Here is a 25,765-nt window from a genome sequence, read left to right as displayed (position 1 = left end):
TTGAGTGTTGTCGTTTGTTATCGCTTACGGTTTCGCCTGCATTGAACGATGCGGCACGACACGAGATACTGCGCCGGAGCTAAATGGACGATTGCTTTAGATCGCTAGCACTAAATGTGTTTGTTTCGGCCAGTTCTTATTGCTTCGGCTGCTGCTGGTGGCGCCGTCAACGCCGCCGCCAATAGACGTTTACTCCTTATTTAATGGCTGTTATTATTATTGTCGCTGGGGCAAGCGAACGGGCGATGGGGCGGCGTCCGGCAGCTCGTATTTTGTGCTTCGACTAATTCATACATCCGAAGGAACAACTTGCATATCTACAGGTGAATCCATAAACGTTAACCGTCTTTGTACCCCTAGAGAAAGATATCTGTACGTTTGTCATTTTTTATGGAGGCGTGTCTCTGCGCATATGTGAGAGCGTGTGTGTTTGTGAGAGTATTCAACGATGCGAGCTGCCATTGATATGGTGAGTGTTACAAACCTCGCTGAATTTCCCTCCGGCCCTGTCCTGAATAGATAGATCACTTGGGCGCGCGTCAGTATGGCCAGTCACGTAATAACTCTGATTCATTGTCGTGAACGTGAACGCAAAAAACTGCTGCTATACATAGCAAACCATGCGAGACATATGAGTCCCTGTATCAATCCCTGGCTGTTGGTTGAGGGGGAAAAAGGCGTTCTTTTGTCGGCGACAGTAACAAGGCCATTGCCATCGTCAATATCAACATCAACGACCGATAGTTATGTCATTGTGCAGATTAGATGGTCGGATGCTGAGATGACGGACTCACGTAGAAGGGGCAATTAACGAAACTTACAGTCTTCTAATAAACGAGTGGAACATGCCACGTAAGCAGTGATTACAGATATCAACAGCTATCAGAATATAAAAGTCGGTCGAATATATATTGTTCCAAAGAGTTCAAATATTGGCCTACACTAAAGCACAAATAGGCTGCCTGTTCACATTTAGCAGTGCAGCATCTACCTCGTATTCGATTTATCCTACAGAACGATAGATGCTTTTGGCCGTCTTACAAATCGTTCCTCACTATCGGTACTATTACGACCTCTATGGTGCTCACTGATACAATTCAGGGTAATTGTATAGAAAGCTGAGAAGCTCCCGTGCGCACCCCATTAGTCAGAGTTGAGCAGAATATAGTTCATTGAAATTTTTACGATTTGGCTATATGGCCCTCACGTCTTCGTCCGTTTTAACTTCAATCGTCTGCTACAGCAGGGTCATCTTTCCTTCAGAAGAATCACTGAATGCAAACGTTGTTTGCACAGACTAAAATCTCTACTTGCAATATGTAAATATGCAATTTTTTAAAGTTTACGACCAACTGGGTTAGCCATCCTCAAGCACCGTTCAAATGGTCCTTTCCAGAAAGACACGAAGCGTCTGTCTGCATGACGGCGACTGGCCTCGAGCCCAGACCACCTCATGTTTTTAAGTTTAGCAGACAGGCAAGTTTTCGCCGTGTCGTCACAGGGATAGTACAAACAATATATATAACTTCGAGCAACTTTCTTAACTATGTAACAGCAGCCCAGCTTGGCAAGGCGTCATGGCAGTCTGCTAATGGTTTCGACAGGGCTTTTATTGAAAGTAAGGAATTGGACACACCAACGCAAAAACACAATGTACGCTGGCATGTTTAACAATGACGTTCAAAGGCGATTACGACAGCTTTGGCCGTATCTTAACTCAATGTTGGTGGAAGTTAGGCAGATACAATTAACATATGAAAATGCTTTGTCAATAGGCTACACCTTCTAGTATTGAACGTTAATTTGACAAATTTTGTTTTCTTTTTTGATCGGATAATGTATGCCGAACGTGGTAATAATCGTGCCATCTCTGTTTGTTACGATAAGTTCGTAGATGTTCAATAAAGGATAGAGCTCACCTAAACTTTGCCATACAAACGTTTCCGAAGTTATAACGACCCGCACATAACGGGAATAGCTAGGTCACACGTGGGTTTATCACAGTCTACAGTGTAGTTTATGTCTCAATGTACCAATTAAAAATGGTAAAATTTAGGAGTATTAGGCGTGAGACGGTTGTTAACGTAGCTTGCTAAAAATGCGTCAGCAGCCATTGCCTTCAAACACTATTATTTACATTTCGTTAGTGTACTCGTACAGCGTAACCCTACTAAGTTATGGTAAGTTAAGATAAGTTACTGGTGGTAGCTTTTGTTTAGCTCTGCCGCAGTTCACAGTTTAACCCAATATAGTATTTCATTTAGATCAGCGCTATGGAGCACGATCCGAGAATTTTCCCAAAGTAGTTCCTTTTATTCACACAAATTGCCTAGTATTCTATTATCTTGAATATGTTGAAGTTGACAAATAATATGTTTCCTATTGCTCGTTGTCTGTTTTTGCAATGACGTACTCGTGCTTAAATCTATCGATTCGTTAAATCACATATTACACAGACCAGATCAGAATATCCATATAACATCTGGTATTTCTTTGAGAAAAATCGTACCACTCGTCTGCTTTATTAACTAGCAGTTTATGCTGCAGTGCTGGTGTGCTTCTATTGTGTCAGCTAGTGGGAAGAACTTTTATTGAAATGGTACGATTTTACCAAAGAAAATCGATAGTTGTTAGATAGATACAGACCTGTAGATCCATTAGGTCATTTGTTTTTGAGCGTTGCTAAGTTGCAAGTACCGGGACACATACGCACGCATAGACAGAGTCGTGACGCACATGAACACTTCTAATATTTACAGGTACACTGTTAAAGGATGGAGATAGGGGGATGCCGTAGATGTGCGTGTACTGGTTACAACGCCGTGTACAAGAGAACAATGTAGACCTAACGCATGTGACGGACAGAGAAAATAGCTTTCTTGATTTATGCAATTTTCGTTGTATTTGTAAGAGTTGAGATAGCGACCCTCGGTCTCTTTCAGCCACTGTGGGATGACCTGCTATTTAATAAATGTCTTTCGTTTTATTTTTCAATTAAGCATTGGTACAAATACTTAAACTTCAACAACGCGAAGTAAGGTGTCTTCACGCGCAGTTTGCAATCAAGGTTTCGCGTCTGCCTTGTTCACTTGAGGCTTGAGCCCGTTTACCATACGTCCTATAATACATTCTGCTTGTACATCCTACAACTCCAGATAGGCAATTATTAGGCTGTCTTCTTTAGTCCAGACGCATAGGACGCGTTCGCTGTGTACAAGCAGCGTTAGAAAAGAACTGAGATGTGAATGATAGCGTATCGAGTACACAGTGACCGGTCTATGGACTTTGCTAATAAATGTTGTCCTAGGCAGAGTTCTGCAATTCGCCATTATCATCAAAACGGAGGGGATTACGGTGGAAGCTGGGTAGCCTAATAGTTCCTATTATAGGAATAAAACAGGAACAAACTTAATGGCAATACGATCGAAATGATACGAAATATTGCAGATTCGACAATCAATGCCAGAGTTGAGATCTATTCGCACGCTGGAAAGGATCGCATTAGATTTGTTATTATTGCTACCATTCAGATCTCAGTTTGATATCGGTCTATCATACTAACGCTTTAAAAAGCCTTATTTCTCCTTAGCCTAATTCTATGTAGATTTTCATTTGGCACCGTTTCCTGTACGTACCGTATGCAGAGTGCTTTTGTGGCAAAACTAACCAGAACTCTACGAGAAATTGTTCTTTGGAGAAATTATAGGGACTCCACCGAATTGGAAAATTTTTTGGCCTTCTTTAGGATGATTTTATTCGTATAGAAAAATATACGCGAAAGGCGATGGAGAAGTAGCATTTTCCGCACATGATTAACGATCATCGCAGATTTCGAGGACTGGCTGGTAGCTATGCCATTTTTAGGTTCTTGCAGAAAATTACCAGAAAAAACGTCGAATTTCTTCTTTCAAATAATGCGTACTGCCGACGGCATACATATTTATTCGTAGTTATTTACTCATTGTTTTTTTGAAAAGCTGCTGAATAATAAAAACACACTATGGAGAGTATATTTTTTTTAAGGAAGCATCCTCAAATGTAGGACTGCAGGACATGTGGACATCCAGTCATTATATACTAATACACTCAGAACGAGATGAAAGGGATTGTGGAGAATTGTTGATGTTTAGGTAAACGCTGTTTGACAGATATTACGCAGCTTTTCAGCAAGACGATAGCTGAACCTAAAAGATACGGAGTATCACTTAAACCACGCCCCTATACTAATTCAGTTTGGAAAAAACTAGAGGCATTTGTCTAAAAACTCTTGTGTCTCTGGCGGCGCTAAAAATGGATTCTTTAACTCTATCAACAACATAACAAAGCTATCAAAATATATCAATTATCTATTTATCCATTCTACGTCTAGCTCGTTAATGATAGGGCACTGCTTCATATCACCTATATAGATTTCACATAGAAAACGTATCAGTTACTTTTTGTGAAGTAGTACAATTATCGAAGATAATCCGAATAAATGAACCTATTCCTGATCATTCTGCTCGACTGTATGTAACGACACGCCTAAACATTCCAGTCTTTCGCTTTAAGTAATAACATCAATAATATCAGTAAAAATATCTGCCACATTTTAAAGGCACATAAGGCGTTATTTTTTTTCCGAAATTGTTAAGTCTGGCGCAGGATCCGTCTCAAAACCTCGAACGTCTAAAGTTCTTCGAATCTTCCTATGCGTGCGCCATAAATTACCTCTATATTCCGTTTCACGTATCAACGAACTTCTTGCGTGATTTACTTTTCCTTATCGCCTCGAAGTGTAGCTCAATCCATCTCAGTGAATGATCTGCTTCCGGAGGCCAGCCTATTTCCTAAAAAATCAGCTACATAAAGTTTCTTGTAACATTGTGATTTCTTTATAGAAAAAAAAAACAAACAGGACTGACAACTGCAGCAGGTGCCCTGCCGGATATCAAAAGATCGATTACGTTGAAGTATGCATAAGCACACACAAAATAGATCAGTCCAGGTGAAACAATTTTAATATTTATGTAGAGAAATATGTGCGCGAATGGACAGAACTAGTTGTTATACAAGAATTGATATTATCTAACGAGCTTAATTACAAGGGCTAAAATGAGAAGAAATGTCCGTCAAATCTGGGTATACCACATAACGACGTATAACTATTCTATATATTTGATCTATCATGACAAGAAATTTTAGAATATTATTCTATCGAGATCATCAATGGAAGTACAGGTGTTTCGTGGTCTTGTGTCCGTTAGTAGGGATCTATAGACAGCACTTGACTACAAATAATGGTCTACGATTAGGGAATATTGAGCAAAAATTTAATTCAAATACTTTCAAATTAAATTATAGCAATGAATTTCATTATAAGTAAATAGATGTATTTGTTAGAAATGTACAATGATTGAAAGTTGGTAAAATGATCACATTCGAAATTATGGGGTTTTTGTTATATGGTCATGGAAAATTCAAAAGCAAAAGCATCGCAAAGTTACGTTGAACAACAATTATTTGAACAATTGTCGTCTGCTAAAGTGAGAGGAGCATAGGGTTTGTGTATCCATTCATGGATCTTCTAGATAGATAGTATGCATATGTGCGATTTTCCAGCCAGTGCCTAGAATTGACTAACTCCATCTATCCCTTCTAGTGCAGCACGTACTTGATATTAGATTGAAAATGTGATCTCAAAGATTTATTCCCGCACAGAGTATAACCGAGAAAGGTAGACATAAATAGGGAAAGACAAACGGAGGTCATCATCGGCGAGGAGGAAACCAGTTCTCCCATATACTGTGTAGTGCATTGGCTTACAATACGTAACTATAAACAATCAGACGACATTAGGGCAAAGTCTAGAAGATTTTATGATATACTGAATGTCGTAATAATTCATTAATTTTTTAGGGGAGTTAGATTAGATCTTCGGAGGCTGCTTTTAGCTATGCATTGGCTTACCTCAATGGAAATATGTCTATCCGTGACTTCCGTACGGAAAGCGCCTCCTAAGACAGCGAATAAAACCGGATTAACATTATCTACCTTGATGGTCTCGGTTGTTTGCTCGGACATTGACTGCTCACTTATTTTTTAAGCCTTGATATCAGTTCCTTTTTCAGCAAGACTAGATGCATAAAACGTCCCGAAACTTGCGTCAAATTTTCTTGTGCAGATCTGTGCCAATAGCACCCTTCAAGCGCATGAAGTCATAAAACGCGTACGCTTCACACTTCAAGGGCTACTTTATGATATGAACGACTTGACACTATCTCTTTTATATCATCAACCAAAACATCATCAATCCTGACCTCTCGAACCCATGTCGTTCGGGCGGTAGCAGCCCCTGTAATATAGGAAACAAACAACTGTTTATTTGTTCAGCTTAGAACGCGTATACAGCGGGTAACACTGGCGTCTGAGCACTGTTGCAACTTATTAGTAATGATAGCTATAATAATTATCCGTTAAATTCTCCCCATCATCCTAACTATATGCATTACGATAGAGATGTGGTTTGCTTGAGCTGACCCCCGATACTGTCCTACACAGCAGAAACCTCCCCAATCCGTATCGATACGTTCGCTTCACGACGACTATGCGACATCTATTTTTTCGATACTCATCTGTGGCCCAGTTAACCACGCCTTCAGTTCGCAAGGGTGGCCATTATTTGGCTGCTTGTGGTTAGTTATATGTGTGTAATTAGGGTTGCGTTTATATGTTGAAATAATAACAGCAAGAATACAATCATACTTTTTGTCGATTGATACGTTTTTCTTAGACCGTGTGTTATTCGATTACGTCAGCCGGTTAGACGATGGTTGAATATAACTATTTATTGCCATTGTTATTGCCTCTGTTACGCGCTGTGGGGCAAATATCAAATTATCTGTATTGTTTGTTAGGCAACTCGATCGTTGGGGTTTATCTGACGCGACCGGGCTTGTGCGGTTCGCTTGGTTGCTTATCATGCGCCATATTATATGAATTTAGTTGACTCTTGGGCCGTCGTTTTCCCTTATCCCACACATAAAATAAATTATATCTTCGCAGTCCTCAGTGGACTTGCCAGTAAAAGTGTTGTTATCGCGGTGACCATCTGGGGGGCGGAGTTGTAATGTTGATTTAAAAATGACACCAGGCAATATGGCTGGTCAGCTGCCACCGTGCATTTCGCTTTGCGAAAAGGACTTACCAACCTTCTGTGCTGTGTTATTGGAAGTTATCGTGGTACACCTTTCCATGTATACAACGGTTCACCCTAATAAAGAACATTTCTGAAGTAGTACGATACGCAGGCTGGTGTCACTGATACTTATTATATAAGGGCCAGTTCGCGTAAACGCTTCGAAGTCAATAAAAATACCTATCGATCTAGTGGAGGATATATACGCTGTATTTCGCTGAGCGTGTAAACGTACCATGTCTATTCGTTAGACTTAGAGACACGTGATAATCGAGATTCGAAGCCGGGCATAGACACATTTTACTTCATGTTGAGAATATAAAGTATAGTTTAAGCACGCAGAAACGGGCATGAAACTTAAAACGCTAATTTCCAATAAACGTATTGTACTGGTTACGGGTGCTTTACTGGAATGTTCCATTGGCAGAGCTCAGGTGTGTCAATAACTATAATAATAATAACGTAACGTGCGATAGGGGCTGAATTTACCCCTTATGTTATAGTGAATACTGTTCTAGACCATTTCCTTCATTCAACTGGTTCTAATAAACAAAGCAACCAGCTGCTGTTTGAAGAAAAACATGTTGTTATGCCTGTTCTTCTATTCTTTTTTATATGCGCCCATATCTCTGTTTATTACAATTATATATATATATATGCGAAGTGGTCAAGACTAAGTCTATAGATGAAAACCGAAAGGTGAGAAAAAGTAATCCTCTTATTGTGGAAAAAAACTAGCTTTTCAGTTAATGTAGATGCTTCCTCAAGTATACACCTGCTTTTTCGTAACCGCAAGCTTACTTTTGTCTGTTTGTTTATAAAGCGTATGTAAGGATATACTTGGTCGACAACTAGTTGATATTATCAACGCAAGCGAATATGTATGCAGCGGTCGCGCTAGAGTGACGGCAATGAGCAACGTGTTCGTAACGGCTGGCGGTACCGAGTGAAATTACGAAATGAAACTAAAAAGGGCTTACTGCTATCAGACGCGATTTTGCTCCTAATGCAGCTAAACTGAAACGCCCAGGCAGCTTGTGCCGTTACTTGACAGCTTGCCCCCGATAGCTAGAGCGGTTTTTTGCCGCAAGAGCAAAAACCCGACCAGACGGAAAGTTTCGATCGAAAAGAAAAAAAAAGAAAGGCAAAGACTTTAACATTGAAAACTGAAAAACAAAAAATACAGCTCTGAGTGGTGACATGGAGCAGATTCACTGGCCTTTGTGTACTAACAGCAATAAGTGTAGAGGGATTTATTCTTGTGGTAGTTATCATTATGAAACAGACGACACGATATTTTTCGGGGTTGCCGCATGAAAAGGAAAGGGAAAAAAAAAACGAAAATTATATCGATGCTGTTTACCATAGCTATTTCATAAGGCTAGTTGATGATTTTTTTTAATTGTCTCTTTTTGCCGACCTTGGAGTCCCTAGGCAGCCTCATTACTTCTGGCTTGCCGGAGTCGTATTGGATTGATTCTACGATTACATAGTCTCATCATTTTCTCCTTACTGTGAGTGTTCTTTTTTACGAGAACTATTTCTATAAAAATGTTTCGTGAGAATATTTAAATTCTAAGGCGCAACTTATGTAAAGCCAGAACTATAGATTCGTCTCCGTTATAGTGCGGTGGATAGCTTGTTTGTGTGCTAAAATTAGAAATAGGTAGCGGTTTAGATTTGAATTCGGGCATAGCCAGAATTCATCTCATGGTAGAAGCTGACGTAATATCTAATACGTGGCATACTTACGGGATGTTAAACGCGTCTCTTGAGGCTTAACGTAGTTCATATTCCTTTTCTTACTGAGAGTCACCCGCCTGGGGCAATATTCAACGACGGAACCAGATAGGAAAACACTTGAGACGTTCACTTGAAGTTAGCAGTACTAAGCACGTGCAAAATTAGAATACGCTGATTTATCTTATATTAAATACATTTGATGAGCAACTAAAGGGTATTTTACCGCCGCCTAGAAAAACTAAATAGATTTCCTGTAATAGGGTTTCCCAGTGATGTTAGCGTTACTCCTGCCTTTATTGTTGCTAGTGGCCTCCTTTTTTTTAAACTTTTTTCATTTTTATCCTTGGTTGGTTTTATACTTGGTTAACTCCTGTACATCGTCTATAGAAATTGTGCGAAGGGTTATGAAGCGCTCGCTTCTGCTAAGCAAATCTGCTTTATTTTCTGTGCGGTACTAGGGTGGCTGGCGGTACGAATATTTACCGAGTACTTGAGTGACCAGATAGCGTTACTAGAACTGGCGTTCGACGAGGTTCAGCCGAAAAGGTTCGTTGAATGAGTGGGAACATTTGCGTGAATATTACGAGGCGTCCTATATATATATATATATATATATTATATCCATATAATCCTACTCAGAACCGACGAGAGAGATTCTAGGTGTGGTCCAACCCGTGTGCGTGGGATACGACCAACGGGACTGTTCTAAAGGAAAGGTTATCAACAGTTTCCTTTCGAAGAAGCCAACAGCTCTTTTGTCACTACGGCTCGAACGGAGAGGTGAACGAAAGCTGCTTGTTGAGTTGGACCTTAAACTTAAATTTAGCGTATTTACGTCTAGCGTTCAAAAAACCGCGTGCTACATTTTTGAACTTCGTCTCAGCTGCTAGAGTCTAATTAGCTCTAATAGTTCGAGATATATGTTGCACAAGCTTGACGTTCGCTCCTGGCGGCACACGTAGCAAAGGGGGAGTGCTGTTTCAAGTAGAGTCTTATCAACGCGCAGTCCGCGCAAGTCGCGATTAAGGCAAACACCATAGTAGCAAGGCCCAGCGATGTCAGCACTGTGAAGCTGGAAGCTTGTTGTGCGAACCCGTTAACCCAATGCGAGCCATCGAACGTTCAGTGCATTGACCACAACGACGGTGATCAGGGTGCGACGGAAAAGATGCAAAATTAACGAAAGCAACCTATATTGGACAGGTCTGAAAGCACCACGACCAGTTCTGGCAAAGGCAGCCGAGATCTTGGTGTTTCTAACCTGTCATCTGGGCCATCCAGATGCAAATTAAACTGTACACTGGCTGACTGGTGTACTATTTTCCGTACTAGGGGATAGTAATTAGAGGTCGTGAGAACTCGTGCAGTTACGACGTGTGCGAAAAAACCGGGAGCCCTTTTTTCCTTTTCTGTTGACGAATTCACCGCTGAAAGGAGATGGGAACCGACCCTATTGAGCGCAATCACAGCGCGTACTGTCACAACAGTAAGATGTGCTTTTGGACGACGGGAGCCTGATTGTGTGGACCTGTTACCGCTGGCTAGTGTAAGGTGTTCCTAATGGGTATCAGGCGCACGAATCCGTGCAACTCGCTATTCGGTGTTGAAAACAACACCGTCCCAGTTCACAGGCGCAGCAAAGGATCTCGAAAAGGCCCGGACAGCACGACGTTAAGTTACAACTGCTGGACGCTGCTCACTATAAACAGATGTGGAGATAATCATTTTGAGCTGTCAGGGTTCGATATTGCTTGTAGAGCCAAATAAAATCAGTGTCAGGAAAAACTATGTTAATTCGCAGTTAAACAAGCTAGCCCATAACGATACGCATGTCTTTCTTCCTGCTCATAGTAAAATCAATTGTACCAATATACAGTAATTGAAATTAGTAATAATAATATGTTTCTACGATATCTAATCCGCGATGATATATGCTGTGAGTTCTATTGGAAACATTGTTTGTCATTTTGTTTTTTAAATAGTTTTATCGTTTTCTTTAATCTTCGAGTATAATAAAGCACTAGACTTTATCATCTTCGTTCAGTTGATTTTGTGGAATTAATCTTACAAACATAACTTAGGCCGCTACGTTGGCAGTAACTGCTAAGCAACTTACTTGAATATTTGCTTTATTTGTAAAGGAAATATTCAATTATCTCTTTATGGTGATGACGACATATACTCTTGAGAACGTTTTAAACTATTCTTCAGTTCTGTTGCAATTAATCACTACTACGGTACTTGTCGTAAACAATGAAAATGGCCTGTCTCAAAAAGAAACTAGGGAACTAGTTCGTGAATAGACAATAATTTTCTACAGGTGCAACGAACGGCTTTTAAGAAGATTTTCGCTAACACTTGTCACACAGACATCGTAATAATAGGATTTCCATGGTCCTTCCTACGGTGAACAGCAATTTAAAAAGTAATCGGCCAAGCCATAATAGGAAGGTCAAATAATAGGAATACGCCGCACAGTCTCTGGGATTCACATGAACTCAATTTCTGCAACGATACTAACTCATTAAATAATAGTTATAATAATAGTATTATACTATATAATGACAAGAACATAAATAAGCTCGGCCTTTATTAGACGCACTGTAAGCGGCTTAAACTAATTTTGTTAGCCCACTTTTATTCTAAGCCATGTTATTGCTTCCCGCTTTAGTCTCGTAGGGCTTTACTGCTACTGAAGCTATGAGGTCCGATCGACCTCGTAGTTACCCAGCTTCTACATGAATCTCTCCGAGGGTGTTCGTGTACTTCTTGTCGTGGAGATACTGTAGCATAGATACTTCCTTTCCACATCAGAAACATTTGCACGGCCATGAAAATTCAAACATGCCACATATCCGTGCCTAGTTCCCGCAGTGCACCTCTCTTGAATTTAAACATTTTACGCAAACTTTGGCCTTCGTTCGTATTTGTCCTGTTTTTCGTATCGATGTTGTTTCCGAGTCAGGATCGAGTCGAAATTCCTATGGCGAAAAAAGTTCTATTTATTTCTAGTAATTAATCCACTTCGAAGCTGGTACACGTGGTTGTCGTACTTATTGGCAAGCTTCTATTACGGCATCGTCCGCTCTAGCGAAAAATAAAATGCAATCAGAGGGCTAAAAATGTTATCTGTTAAAATGAGAATAGCATTAAAGATTTTTAATTTTCTACTTTTTAATAGAAAATGAATGGTATCGTCGTAATTAGCGCTGTCAACTTGGGACAAACGCCGTGTTTATTCGAATTATTTACACATGTTTGATTAGAATGAACTTCGTAAGGAGTTTTCTATAAATGCGCCCAAAGTTAGTCCTATTTTCAATTGAGTTCATTAACGAACAGCTCTCGTTAACGTTAGAGATGAAACAGCCACACTCGGCTTACGGCCATAGACGACTTGGGCACGTGTGTGCATCTACCTGTACATGTGTGTATGTGATTTAAAACGTAGATGAAAAAGTTTATATCTACAAAGAACTCTGTGACTATTCGTTCTATAAACTCACATGTTAGCGATGGGAGCAAACTAGTATTCCCGGGCAGAGCCATTGGTCGCGAATTATTTTTTAATATATATGTATATATTTAGATTTGGCGCTGCGAAGCTGATGGTTGTCGTCGACTTTGCAAATCGTGCTAACTGTTATAAACACTTCCTTGGAATTCACTCTCGGTGCGGCGGATGATATGTATCCGGCAAGAAAAAAACAAAGAACAGAAAAGAAGTCGATCGTGTTTTTTATTTATCTGGACTGTAACTCTGTAAAATTTTCAGCTCATTTCCGTGTGAACTCTATAAATAAGAAAGTCTCTCCACCGGTATTGTGATAATGCCTCTTCGGTTGTCGGCAAAATTGCGAAAGGGTAATTAATATGGATCGACAACCGGCGGCACCGCTTTCACGACCTACCTAACGAAGACCTGATCTGTAAAAAAAAATCGTCCAGCTATTTTTGTTGCAACCCTATATTCTTTTGCACTCCTTTCCAACTCGTACATTTATATAGTCTCTACAGAAGGCATCGGCTAATATTCTACATAAGGTTTCCTAACAAAATCACTTTTCCATTATAGGGTTATGTAATCGCATCGGCCTCCGTACAGCATCAGCATTTCTGGACACTTACCAAATGAATATACCCTGAAGCCTATTCAATTATCCGTGCATTAGGGTAGTAAGCGCTAGATAAATTTCCAATCGAATGCTTAACAAATATAATTATCACTTTCTTAGAGGTTTGAGGTCCAACCCAGTTCAACTACATGAAAGGTCTGAATAATTGCTCAAGTTTAGGAATAAAGTGACATCGCTACCAAAATAGACTTTCTCTTAAGAGCGAAGAAAGCCTAAAATATGTACAGCAAGAACGGATATGGGCTAATTATTTTCAAAAAAAATGAATCGATTTTCCGTTAAATGTCAGCAATACCAATTTCTTAAGGTGAGTAACGTGGAAAAATAGTTAGATTTATTATTATTATATAAAAGTAACTATCGACAGATATTCCATGAATTAAAACAATGGTAAGGCAAGTAAACACCTTCATAGTTCTAAATAAAATATGAAAAAAAACTTGTTCTTCCATAACTTTCACAAGTAAGAGCTATACACACATACTACGAATGTAACCACGTGCTAATGAAGTCAATTCCCGCCATAAATTAGTTTTTGTCCGTTACTCTCTCGTGGCAATGAGAACTGTGTTTACACTTTTATATATATATATATATATATAAACGAGTTTGATATAGAAAAACAGTAGTACTTCAAGTACCGTACTATCGTACGGTACGTCGTATCTCGATTTTCGCCAGGCCCCCAGTGTTGCTAGCACCTAGTAGTCTTCGAATCAAATGTAACACTGATTAATGAACGTGCTACGAGTGTCACTGCGCTATTTAGTACTCACAAAAATATTAGGGGTTGCTAGTTAGAATTCCGTCAAGGACGTGGTGCACGCTCTTGTGTGACCAAAATAGTACCACAACTAGTAGATGGTATCATTATATATTAGGATATATTTTCTAGTGAACGTGAATGTTGTATGCGTCCAAATGCAATCCAATTAATAATATAACAGAATAATGGGGTTTCGTTTTGTGAGCGATCAGACAGTAATACAACAGCCTTTATGAAGTGACGATTCTATACCGTGAGGTAAGCGGAAAACGATCTTTTTCGCCTACTCCAAAACAACCCTACACGGGAACCAAGTGGTCCAATTATTCAGCCTAACAATATTTATAGTGATAATACTGACTAAGCAAGTATTTGAAGCAATGACAATCAAGAGGCTCCGTAGTTCCGATAGAGGTCAAAAATTTAGTAACAACAGAAGAGATCTATGAAAAAAAAATTTGCGCTGATCGACCCATATCTAATGCGCATGCCACCGTTACCCCATACTATTCCACTAGAACTCAGCCTTTTAATACGTCATTGTGCACGGTTGATACGGTACACTTTAGTTATTAGGTGCCTGTCTGGTAATTCTGTATCACGAACCTCGTACAAACACCATTAAAAGCTGAGATTAAATCGGCCTTGTCCAAACGATGTTGTAAAGAGGCCATGTTACCGAAAACTATTCCTCATGCACGAATCGTATCGAATTTTTTCGCGGTATCGTTGCAGTGACACCCCGCGTAATCGAATTTTTAGGCTTTATTTCGAAAATTCAGCCACTCATCGACTTTTGTACCACGCCCCTGAATGCCGTAACGGCAATCGAGAAGACCTATTAGTCTCTGTATAGCAATTAGCTTCACCGCAGGCAAACTATTGAGATAGCCTATAATGTCGATAAGCGGAAATGTTTTATGCAATTAAACAATCGTCAGATATGCCTTCTGCGTAAAATGGCATAAAATTTGAAGCAAAGCACGCGTGGGGCTTGATTCATTCGTGCCAAAACACCGCCGAAATTACCTATTAATTTCGCCTTAACTTTCGCGCTGCGGTCTTAATTGTTGAGTTTCTTCTAACGACTGAATCATGATGCAAAACGACGACCTCGATTGCAACCATCGGGCCGGATATAAAATCGGTATTTTATTTCCACACTTCGTAGTTGCACCGCGACACCTATGGCTTTCTCGAAAGGGGTTTCCTCAAAAAAATATTTTCACAAGCATTAATCCCTCAGGAAGGACGCGCTACAAGCGGCTGCGGATATAAAAATAAACTTAACCCTAACCGCTCAAAGTCCCAGGACAAACAGCAGCTAGCAAAAAAGCTTGGCTGATTTTAGCGTACAGACGAAAACATCAAGTGGCGAAGACTTATGATCTGTCCTTTTCGGTGAAATTCTCCGACGGATTTTTGCTGTTACTAAACGACAAATACGTTATTGTAAACCAATAATAAGAATAATACACAATATCAATATTACGTTTCAGAGAAGTCTTTCTTAACCTACAACCACAACTGCGACAGCGTTTTCAAATACTGAAAAAAAATCTACGCGTCATTTTACGGTACGTTTATTTAGGAACTATTTGTCATTCAATCAAAGACTATCTAAAGCATAGAGAACTATAGTGTATTGCTTCTATGGATTATTGGAAAGTACCCATTTCTCAATTCATGCTATTAATTATGCGCGAGATGAACTTTATACTAGATATGTTGATCGTTTAAGTAATAGCGTATCTGCGTAGTACCCCAAAAAAAACTCTTATTGGTGGTGTGGTTCATTTCTACCGCCAGTGCACTTATGATGCCCCCCGTATACTTCAGTATTTGGCCTGCCATTTTGAAGCGTAAATATTCTCAAGAAGATTTATTTATTAAAGGCCATTGGCTGTTTAAATCTCAGCCAAAGCTTATTAATTGGTTTTAGGTTCTTGCTGTGAATATTCTCCAGGGCGATGAAAGACCCTCAGGTGTTTCGGGTTTTACGTCCAGTAAAACGTTGTATTAGGCGCTTCCTCACGACACAAACGAACTGTGTCTATGTTAACCAATGCTTTAAGCGATTCAAAAACAGTCGTTAAAAAATCTCACCGTCAAATACTCTCTAATTTGCGGTGCAAGAAACATTGTAGTTATGAGCATTTAACGGAACATTTAGGAAGGAATCTGTCTTGGGGCGCCCCAAGAGGTGCACAAGATTGCACAAAAGATGTTTTTATCTTGATCAACCTTCACCTATAGTCGTCATCAGTATGTTCCAGACATCAACTTGGATTTACATGCGACTAATATACTACTTAGATCTGACCCTAAGCGATTATATTCATATAATCAATTTTATAAGTGTAGTATACATTCGTGTCGCTAAAAACAATGAAATACACTGTGGATGATAAATCCCCAAGCGTCAAGTATATCAGAATGCTATCTAATCTAATGATAAGTTTTTTTTTTGCAGAAAAAAAGAAAACCACGCCTTTTCCTGTTGTTTTGTCCTGTTCCTATTGTTTAACGACAAAATTGTGAAATATCATTAAAAAATGGTAGAAATTTGTGGAACACCTTAGTGTGCATGTTAGGCGTGATAGAGGGGTATAGTAAAAGTAGCCTTATAATCGAATATAACAGAAGTATACAATTGGGAAGGTGCTTTTGTTGCACATTTTTAAAAACGTAGGCTTACAACTAAAGCAGCATCCTGTCAAGCGTAAACCTGCTTTTTTAATCTCGTAGCATATTTTTATTCGCAGGTATACTGTTGCCCCATCCTGTATATGATACATTCTGGAAACGTGCCACCTAAAATTAGATACGATAAAGCTATTATGCGTTGTTAAGTTCATTCTTCTTTGTTAACATCGGATGTGCCACTGATGAACATCTACGATCAGATATCTCTGGGACTTTGAAAACGGGTGATACATTGTATCTTTTGCCAAGTAAAACCGTTAAGAATGCCCTGAAAATACTCTCCAATATAAGCGCCTATACTTAACCTGAAGAGACACAATTTACACACCGCCAGAGAAAAGCCTATTTGATGAAGGCCATTTTGTAAGCACTTGCAAAATGAAGTAAGGTAGTCGGCCTCTTGGCTAGTTTTTAATGTTTAGAATAATGTTCCTCAAAGCAGCTTCGATGGCTTAAGGGAAAATGGTTCATCAAGTCGTTTTCTCGGCAAGTCGTATGCGTCCAATTATCTATTATTCTTTATTTTTAATATTTCACGAAATAGTTATTTTCAGTACGAAGGTTGCCTCCGTAGAACCTGTGTTAGTATATCCTTAAAACCAGATCACACTGGGTGCTTTGAAGGATTCTGCTTTTGACATTTCGAATTTCGCCCAGCCTCAAGCTCTAAACAGGACGATTGAGTTCGCCACCGTCATTAACAGCTGCCCCGTTTTATCTTCGCATTATTCTTTATGGCATTATCTTCGCTACTTTCATAGCTTTGTTTTTTTTCTTTCTTTCTTGAGGTGCCTTATGCTTAAAGCAATTTCTATTCTTTTGCCTTTAACCTCAATTATCATGCCGTTTTTTGCTCTGTTCATCAAAGGCACTTCCTCTCCTTTCGCCGACAGTAATCTTAAGCTACACTGTGTCATTTAGGTAGCTGTTTCAGCCAACGTGTGTCTTACACGAATCTCCAATTCCTTCGCTGTACGCACCCATACATTTCCCGCAAGGTCGCCCATATATATGATCAAATCCATCTACGTTGGCAAGTATGGTACTCGCAAGACTTTGTCGCATGCCAGACTCAAAAGCAAAGATGGTGAGACACCGCGGTCACGGCAAACTCGTCACGTCACTATACTAGTGCTTAGATAGCTTAAAACGACCCATACGATGTCCTGAATAACATTTTGTCTTTTCAGCTGCTCCAAAATTGTCTTCCCAGTCAAACTGTGAAGCGAGCTCTAAACATCCAGACTCTTATAGTTATCGATGCTGTCTAAAACGGTATTGACTATCTGAAAACAGAGCGTTTTTCTCGGCGAAGGCCCAGACACTGGCCTCAAGCATAGCCTTGAGGTTTTTTGCTAAGAATCCTAGTTGGCAAATGGGACGGTATGAGCCATTTTTCTGGTGGCAAACACATCCTGTCCAGCTTTTTAGGATCGTGGGAGCACTTTGCCCTACATGATTTTTGTAGCCACCATAACCTAGGAAACTTTTTAAGCGTGTTTTCATGCCAATTTTAGGAACTTGACATGGCTGTATTCGTTTTTACTGCCTTTTTTTGTTCCCCAACTTGCCGTACCTTATCGATTATCACAAATGGAATATTTTATTCTTCTGTCTCTTCCTCGCAAGGAAAACGATTAAATTCAGTGCGAGTAGAGAACAGGCTTATTATTATTACTATTACTTCCTTTTTCCCCTGTCAGCTGTGTAAATGCCCTTTCATTACTCGTTGTAATCAGCAGCATGAACCGTATCTAGCGGCAATACTTAACGTAAATTTTTCGTAATTATTCGTTATTTATTTATGAGTAATAATAACAATAAGAAGAACAACAACAACAACAACAGGAACACAATTGCCATGCAAGCTTAAAGCAGGTGAAAAAAAAAACTAGTAACACCAGCCTACCTGATTTAGCTGCACGAAGCAGTTGTCCTAAAGGTACATGTTAGGTCGCAGCATACGAATCCGGATATAAGCTAACTAGTAATCTGCACTCTAGCACAGGAATACCCTTTCGAACCCCTATATCAGTTCCAAAAAGTTTAAGCTCAGAGGTAATGACAGTTGTACTTCGATGCCGTCAAAACTCTTCAGAAGCTTGCTGCTTGATAATCCGTCGTGTAATTATAACGGCATTTATCATGTATGAGATAATCTCATTGATTGGGTCATAGGACCAACGGGGTATCATCGCACGTGACGGATCACTGCGTTCCTTTAGATAGACCCTCGCTCAGATCGTATAAAAGTTGGCGCAACTGTTGCCGATTCGTGTCACCTACCCAAGCTGAGTTGAACTGCTAAGGATCAGGTTTACACAAAAAGTCATTTGACTTGAAATATATTTCCGCTATAGATAATATATGATTCAACTTATCAAACTTGAATAAGGTCTTGGAAGTTACCACCCCTTAGTTTGGCTTTTAGATGTCATCATATTTGATTACCATGGTATTACTTATGTCATTGACAACCTATGTCATTTCTAATGGAATTGTCTAGCGAGCTATAACGTAGGCACACGAAAAATGGCAGCAGAAATTTCCACCAAATTATTATTACTATTATTAATGAACGCACGAATCACAGTTACATTGTACACCAGCTACAAATATGCACCGTCTATCTCATCTACTGAAGTAATTTCCTTTCTACCTAGGTCTTTCTGCAGTACTAACGCATAACTCAATGGAATATTGCAGGGGCTACTTCAGCAATAAATTCAAGATCGAAAACGAGCATCTTTTTTATTCCCTATTACTTTCTCTGGTCGTCTGCTAACCTCTGCCCTGCGCCATAACAAAGCTGCTCACAAATATTCAGCCGTAAAGATAAACATAGAGGCTAAGACGAATCGTAGAGAAGCTTACTTCTGCTAGATTAGCGGCCACGTCTGTGTGTGGTGTCCTTAGACCTCTCGTTCTTACAAGATTTTAACCTAAGACAGCTCGCGCTTTTCTTGTTCCTTTCTTAAAGTCAACCGTCAATCGTGTTGATTTGTATATCCGACTGCTAGTGTTAGAGTAATTATAGCACGAGCACTATAGATGCAGTCTATTATATCTAGATTCCTCTTTTTGTATCCGATCCGTTCGGCCGCAATACAACTTTCTAATCTCTAGCCATTGTGTTTAGGGTATTTGTTCATTTGATGAAATTTCGTTCGTTTTGTACCTGGCGTATCTAAGAAATCGATTTCGGTATTACAGGCTACTAACAACTGATGAATATCGCCAGCCTTCCGCTAATACAGAGTCAAGAAAGGAAATTTCAAATACTGCACGAGGACCCTTGTTCAATAAATAATACACCCGACGAAATCCCATTAGGGACTGTATTAGATAGTTTTGCTGCTCCCAGTTAAACGATGTTTGCGGTCGAATAAAGTACTATTGCTTGCATACGTTCGTCTGCATTGAGTGATTTCGGCAGCTCGGCCAAAGAAAAGTGGCGGCGGCGGTATTGTCCTAAGCACTACCAACTTTTTTTTTCATTTTCAAATCGAGTCATGCGTATAGTGCACTCTTTTTCTGTGATGCACCCGAATGTCTGCGATGGTAATGGCGAGACGCCTGAAATGCATTTTAAAGTAACGTTTCACCGCCCAGGCTTGCTTTGTTGCTTCTTTCGAATGTTGGGCGCGTCCTCTTTTAATCGCAGATGAATAAAGGAAATCATCCCAGAATATTTACAAAGGGTTTGTGAGGCACTGGCCTGACATGAGAGGTTTCGATGCTGGTTTGCCTGGATCAACAGGCCATATTGTATAGGTTCCTGCGCAAAACACCTATGAGAAGATTCAGCGTGACTTTTATCACAAATATTTTCGCTAAAGCTACTTGTTTCATCCTGTTCATTCGTTCCCGTTCCCGTTCCCGTTCCCATTTCCTATGCCGTATTTAAGAAATTAGAACTCCAGTGATTTCATACGCCCGACCAATGCCTATATCCAACATATAATTGCCTCAAAAGTATGTTGCTTCTGACCTTGCTAGAAATCCTTGTAGAACTGTTGTTGTATAATGATCTTTGCAATATACCTGACAAAGGTAAGCGGACTGAACCAGTATCTATAAAGCCGTACTTTAGTATTCAAATGAACGAACTTCACAAGGACACGCAATTGAAACTATGCTGTAGTACGTCCAATTAAAACTAAAAACAACCTTTAGCCTTAAGCTAAAGAAGAAGATAGGAAATTCACTACTAAATAGGCTTGCCGGTATATTGTATAGAGTATTAAGGAGGCCGTAAAACCCTATGGATTTAAACGTTATGACGTGTGTTCTGGAGTCCGTTTCTTTTAGGATACTTCAAAAGGAAACGCAATACACTGGGGTCGTGTGACTATCTGATCGCTTTTTATTATATCTCTACAGGGAGCACGCCAGTTGGTCGTTGTTATGTGAAAAGTAAGGGTTACCATTGTATAACGGTCGAAGGTAAATTAAACAGTGTAGAGCTAGCACGGTTCGACGGTCTAATAATATGAGACTGCACACGAAAGGGCCTACAAGGAATTGACTTATGCATAAAATGTCGTAGTTCGAGGATTGGGAAGGGAAGGGAACGAACAGTAAATCACTTCCTTCTTTAAAAAAAAATGCCTTCTTAACCACTCGTTTATTGACTCGCTCACGCGTAATTCCTGTGACTATTAGGCCCTCGAAACTTTAACCTTTTTAAAGCTCTGACCTTCAGTCCAGTGTGCGTCTCCTTGCAGAGAAGGCTATACGTATGTATTTTTCTATGCGAAAGCGATGCGATGGTTCTCCTATATTCTCGATACTAAATGTTGTATTGCAGAGTGAATTATATTTAATTTACTGATTATTTTTAGCAGTAATAGCAAGCCGAACAAAGAGTATTGTTCGCACTTCATATCGAGGTGACATAATATTTTCTTAATTTAGAAATTCTGTACGAAAAAAAGTGATGTATTTGTATCAAAAATTGTCAATAAGACCCCCTTGTGACATTGTGCAAACACTTCAAAGTGGGTAATCTTCGGCAGTTCTTAATGGAAAAGCGTGGAAAGACAAACGACCCCTAGACTGCTAGAGGAAACCCGCCGAAGAGTTAGATACTTCACACATGTTATACTGACCAATCTTGAACAATCATTTAAAGGCAAGGAAACTCACAGCAAGTACTGTATATAGAATCCGTACTTCGACCAAATGAAGATCTGTTAACAAATGTGTCAAGGAAGTGTTCGCTTACCACAAGCAGTTGAATGTGCATAGGTAACAAAACGTGGACGCACAGGTTCGATGAAAGCAAAATCGTCCGAGCATCACTACGAAATTAAGCAAGAGGTGAGCTTTTTCGACTATCGGAAAGTTGTGCATTAATCGAGCAAGCAGGGCTGATTCTAAGTCTGTTTTCTGAAGAACTGAGAATTTTAGGATCTTTAAAAATGGCGACACGCGTGCATTGATTCTGGCGGAGATTTTTTCGAAGGGTACACTCTTCGAAAAAATGAGATTTATATTAGGGTTTAAACGATTACGTACATATGGGCGTATGCAATTCATCCAGAGCCTAGCTTTCGGCGCTATTTTTGATTTTGTAAAGTCTGCACCATAGCGCTCGTAAAACGCCCCAGTATATATTTGGTATAATAATCAAGGAAATTAAACAAAGCGTACGACTAGGCAAGACTTCGTTGTAGTGGTAAAACAAACAATTCGTAACGATCGGCGCCGCTATAATTGAATCATCTCTTTTCGTAGAAGCAGAACAAGAATTGGTCTTCCTGACGAACCCGAGGAATACATATGAACGTATTCTTCGAGCTTCCGCTAAGATAACCCAACTACACTACTGCGAACCCAAATAAATGAAATTTGTGTCGGCTTTCCGAATGGAGAGAGACAAGTAATTTCGAAAAAAAAATGTATGTCAGGTACTGGATCGGTAATTAGCGTTTTAACGTTCCGCACAACCATTCATATAATGATTTCAGGTTGTTTTGCTCGTTTTTAACCACCAAAATTGTTTAGATTAAAGCATCTGTAGACAAGGACTCGCTTTACAAAAAGAAGACTATCAGCATTTTTATCTTTGGGTTAAACACCGTTTCCATTAAGGATACTTCAATAGCTGTCTCTTTTTCGGTTTGAAACTTTTTTGCATCTATAAGGAAGTTTGGAAGATCTTTTTTGCAGACTGTCTAGCATACCCCACACGTTTTCTTGAGTGGTCCATAGTAAAATCGTAATTGTAAGACAACCACTAATCTTACGAGGCATTTATCTCTTGATATTATTTAGAATCCCCATAGAGCTATGAATGCGTTCCCTTTAATTACTATTTTCTGGGGTATACTAGCATGATCCGAAGCACTTGTCTTGTATAATTCAGGACCCTCGGACCGAAGTTAGGTCATCTCTAACTTAGTCGGGAAATACATTACGCCTATAAGCATAATTATTAATCAATATTATTTTTGAATATGCAATTACAATATAAGTAAGCAGATAAACCAACTCATTCGAATTTGCCAAGGACTCTTTGGTTGTTGTCGTTTTTTGAAGATTACAAATATTTCGCCACGAGTTTGCATTTCAAGGTGAAACCGAATGTTGCGACGCCTTTTAGCAGAGTTAGGGCCGATTAAGAACCCAACTATCGGTCGTCTACTTGTATAGCACTACAAGCGTCGATGACCTTCGTCATGTTGAAACACTTCCTCTGCTGCATGTCTATCTTAAAATGTCTTACATTTAACCGCCAGCCTCTGACAGAATTTCAGCGAGATTGGTAGGCTATTGTTACTGTTTGTCGAACATTTCGATTTAGGATAACTAACTTTCGCGGAAATATCTCTAGATATGAATGTTTACAATGCTAAAGATGTCAATACTAATAAATATGTAGCTATTTATATGATAGTAATGATAAAGCCAAAGTGCCTGGGTCAGCATGCTTTGCCTGTCAGTGTCGAATTTGGTCGCCAGTAAATATACGACTCCGCTAACAGAACTAGAACGCTTTTTCCTCGCTCCTAACGGCATGCCATTAGGTGTTCATTACCTTTAAGAGACCCTGCCGTGTCCTGGAGATAATAATCGCAAGGTATCAACTAATTAGGGGAGACGACCAGTTGGACGCGGGTACTGAATTTGTTATCAAGAGAATTGATGATTATTTTGCTAAACCAGTATAGCCGCATTGCAGAGGCTAAATATATAAAGTAGGTATTTGGTTAACAGTTGTATAGTTATCCACTGCGTTCTCGCAAAGATCTTTTGGGCAAAAACCTAGCTCTGCAGTGAGTCGACGACTTCCAGGGGCTAGGTATGAAAAGCGCGTCACCACGAGGGCGACCGCGCACACTTCATGGCTTTTGTAATAATAAAATCGAAAGAGACTCGAGAATTGAATGTCAAGGGCACTCCAAGCACATGAGAGTCGGCCAAGAAACAGATAGGTATTCTCTATATTTCACTCTATTTTCGAGCTCTCATTGGCTACGGCTGCAAAAAGGGGTACTGAAAATATATAAAAAAAAATCGAAAATTGCAAATGGAATAACTAATACTTTTTTTTTTTAATTTACACAGTGCATACTGCTTTTTTAGTTCCTGCTTTGTAAGCCAACAAAATATGGCGTTTATTGGTATGTGACAAAAGTCAAGGCCCAGTGTCTATACCACTGAGTCTTTTTCTTCCACTGGGCAATGAAGCCATATTATATTATGTGCATGAATATTAAACGGCGTCGGTAGAGAATCTCATGAAATCCATATATATATATATATAGCAGGCTTCTTATTGTATGTTGTTTAGCCTTTTATATATCTTTTTCAGGTAAAATCTCCATTACGCTAGTATTTCTACTTCTTTCTTTTCGAAACTCCCCATCCCCGCTAAATTTATCAGAACACATCCGCCCTAACAAAGATTTAGCCTCACGTCGTCTGCGAAATACTATTTCCATATTTAACACTCTAGATTCTAGTGCTTCCTCATTCTAAGCATGGATGGTTACCACTCTTACCACAAAAGCAATAAACATCTTCGTTTTTTATCGTTACTACTCTACACGTAACTGCAGAAACTTATATTTAAACGATCTTGGTAGTCGTGGCTTTCTACTTTCGTTCTGTCTAGCTGTCACTTTTCTACTGCAAGAATGGAGGCGTATTTTTTAGAACAATCGGGTTCGTTGGTCCTCATGCTTCTGTTTCTCCTGAAGCTATCTGTAACACCTCGCTAGTGGCCATGACGGGTGAAGGCACAGCCCTGCTGGGATTTTTCGATGTGAATTAATCCTGGCAACTATTGCAGAGCCTGGTTAGCAGATAATGATGCTAAAAAAATTCAGGGGGCTTGATTTCGGCGTCCGAAGGAGAGTACCATAATGTTCCGGGATTACATAAATTATTCGTATGTCATAGTGCATGTAGTGTTCTGAAACCCCTTCGCCAAGAAATGCCAGTATTTTCTCAACTTAAATAGTTCAAACCTCTAAGTTGAGAGAGGGGCGTCGGGGATAACGCTGAATAATAGAACTATTGCAAACGACATTATATGAAACATGAAGATAAGTGTAAACGAGCATGACCAGATCAGAGAAATAATGTCTGCTCTTACAGTTGTTTTATTATATATTATTGCTCTTACACGCGGTATTAATTGTAATATTCTTTCTATCGTTGGTCTCCTTCGAAGGCTCATACAGCCAAAGACACCCGCTAAGAAAGCGCTGATAGATCGACCCCGATCCGTCTGCATTCCGGCATATTCCTTTTTCTAATCCACAAAGCATCGACTCATTATAGTCTTTCTGGCAAAATTATTCACTTTCCTTATGATCAACTCATACCTTGCATCATTTCTTTTTTCTTGGAAATGGGATCAATGAAACAGTGGTATGATTACGTAATGATAACAATGGTAATGATTACGAACGTGGCATTTAGGCAAGGCTGTCCGCTTCTGAGTCGATACTGTGGTCAGCGCTTGTTTCTAGAGAAGCTTCAGATGAAAGCAATATTATCTTCATGCCTCGCCGAAATTTTTCGCCGAATTACTGTAGAAAGTTAGTAGTAGGAAATACCCCTATTATTTCTATTCGAGGTGTGTCTGGTGACTTTGGCTCCTTTGAGTGTGGCATTGGGTTTTCCAGGGCGACACCAAAACATACCTTCACCCATGCCGAGACCATGGCTACCCTTTCCACAAAGCTGTTATCACAGTTTAAAAGGAGCCTGTCTGTTGGCCAG

General features: G+C 39.6%; 1 long non-coding RNA gene across 2 annotated transcripts; it reads right to left on the bottom strand.

The window, feature by feature from the left end:
* Nucleotides 1-11,484: 11,484 nt before the first annotated feature.
* Nucleotides 11,485-22,177, bottom strand: LOC111244892 (uncharacterized). Of its 2 annotated transcripts, XR_002671109.2 has the most exons (4): nt 22,049-22,177; nt 21,756-21,831; nt 12,427-12,589; nt 11,485-11,901 (listed from the first exon to the last, which is right to left on the bottom strand). It is a non-coding gene; the product is annotated as an uncharacterized LOC111244892 (long non-coding RNA). The 2 variants fall into 2 exon arrangements; XR_002671108.2 differs by having other exon boundaries at nt 11,486-11,901; nt 21,756-22,171.
* Nucleotides 22,178-25,765: the final 3,588 nt, after the last annotated feature.

This window comes from Varroa destructor, unplaced genomic scaffold, assembly GCF_002443255.2.
Source record: "Varroa destructor unplaced genomic scaffold, Vdes_3.0 BEIS01000002.1, whole genome shotgun sequence".
In the NCBI taxonomy this organism is placed as follows: domain Eukaryota; kingdom Metazoa; phylum Arthropoda; class Arachnida; order Mesostigmata; family Varroidae; genus Varroa; species Varroa destructor.
Note: the sequence above shows the minus strand (reverse complement) of the source record. Positions and strands in the feature narration are given on the sequence as shown.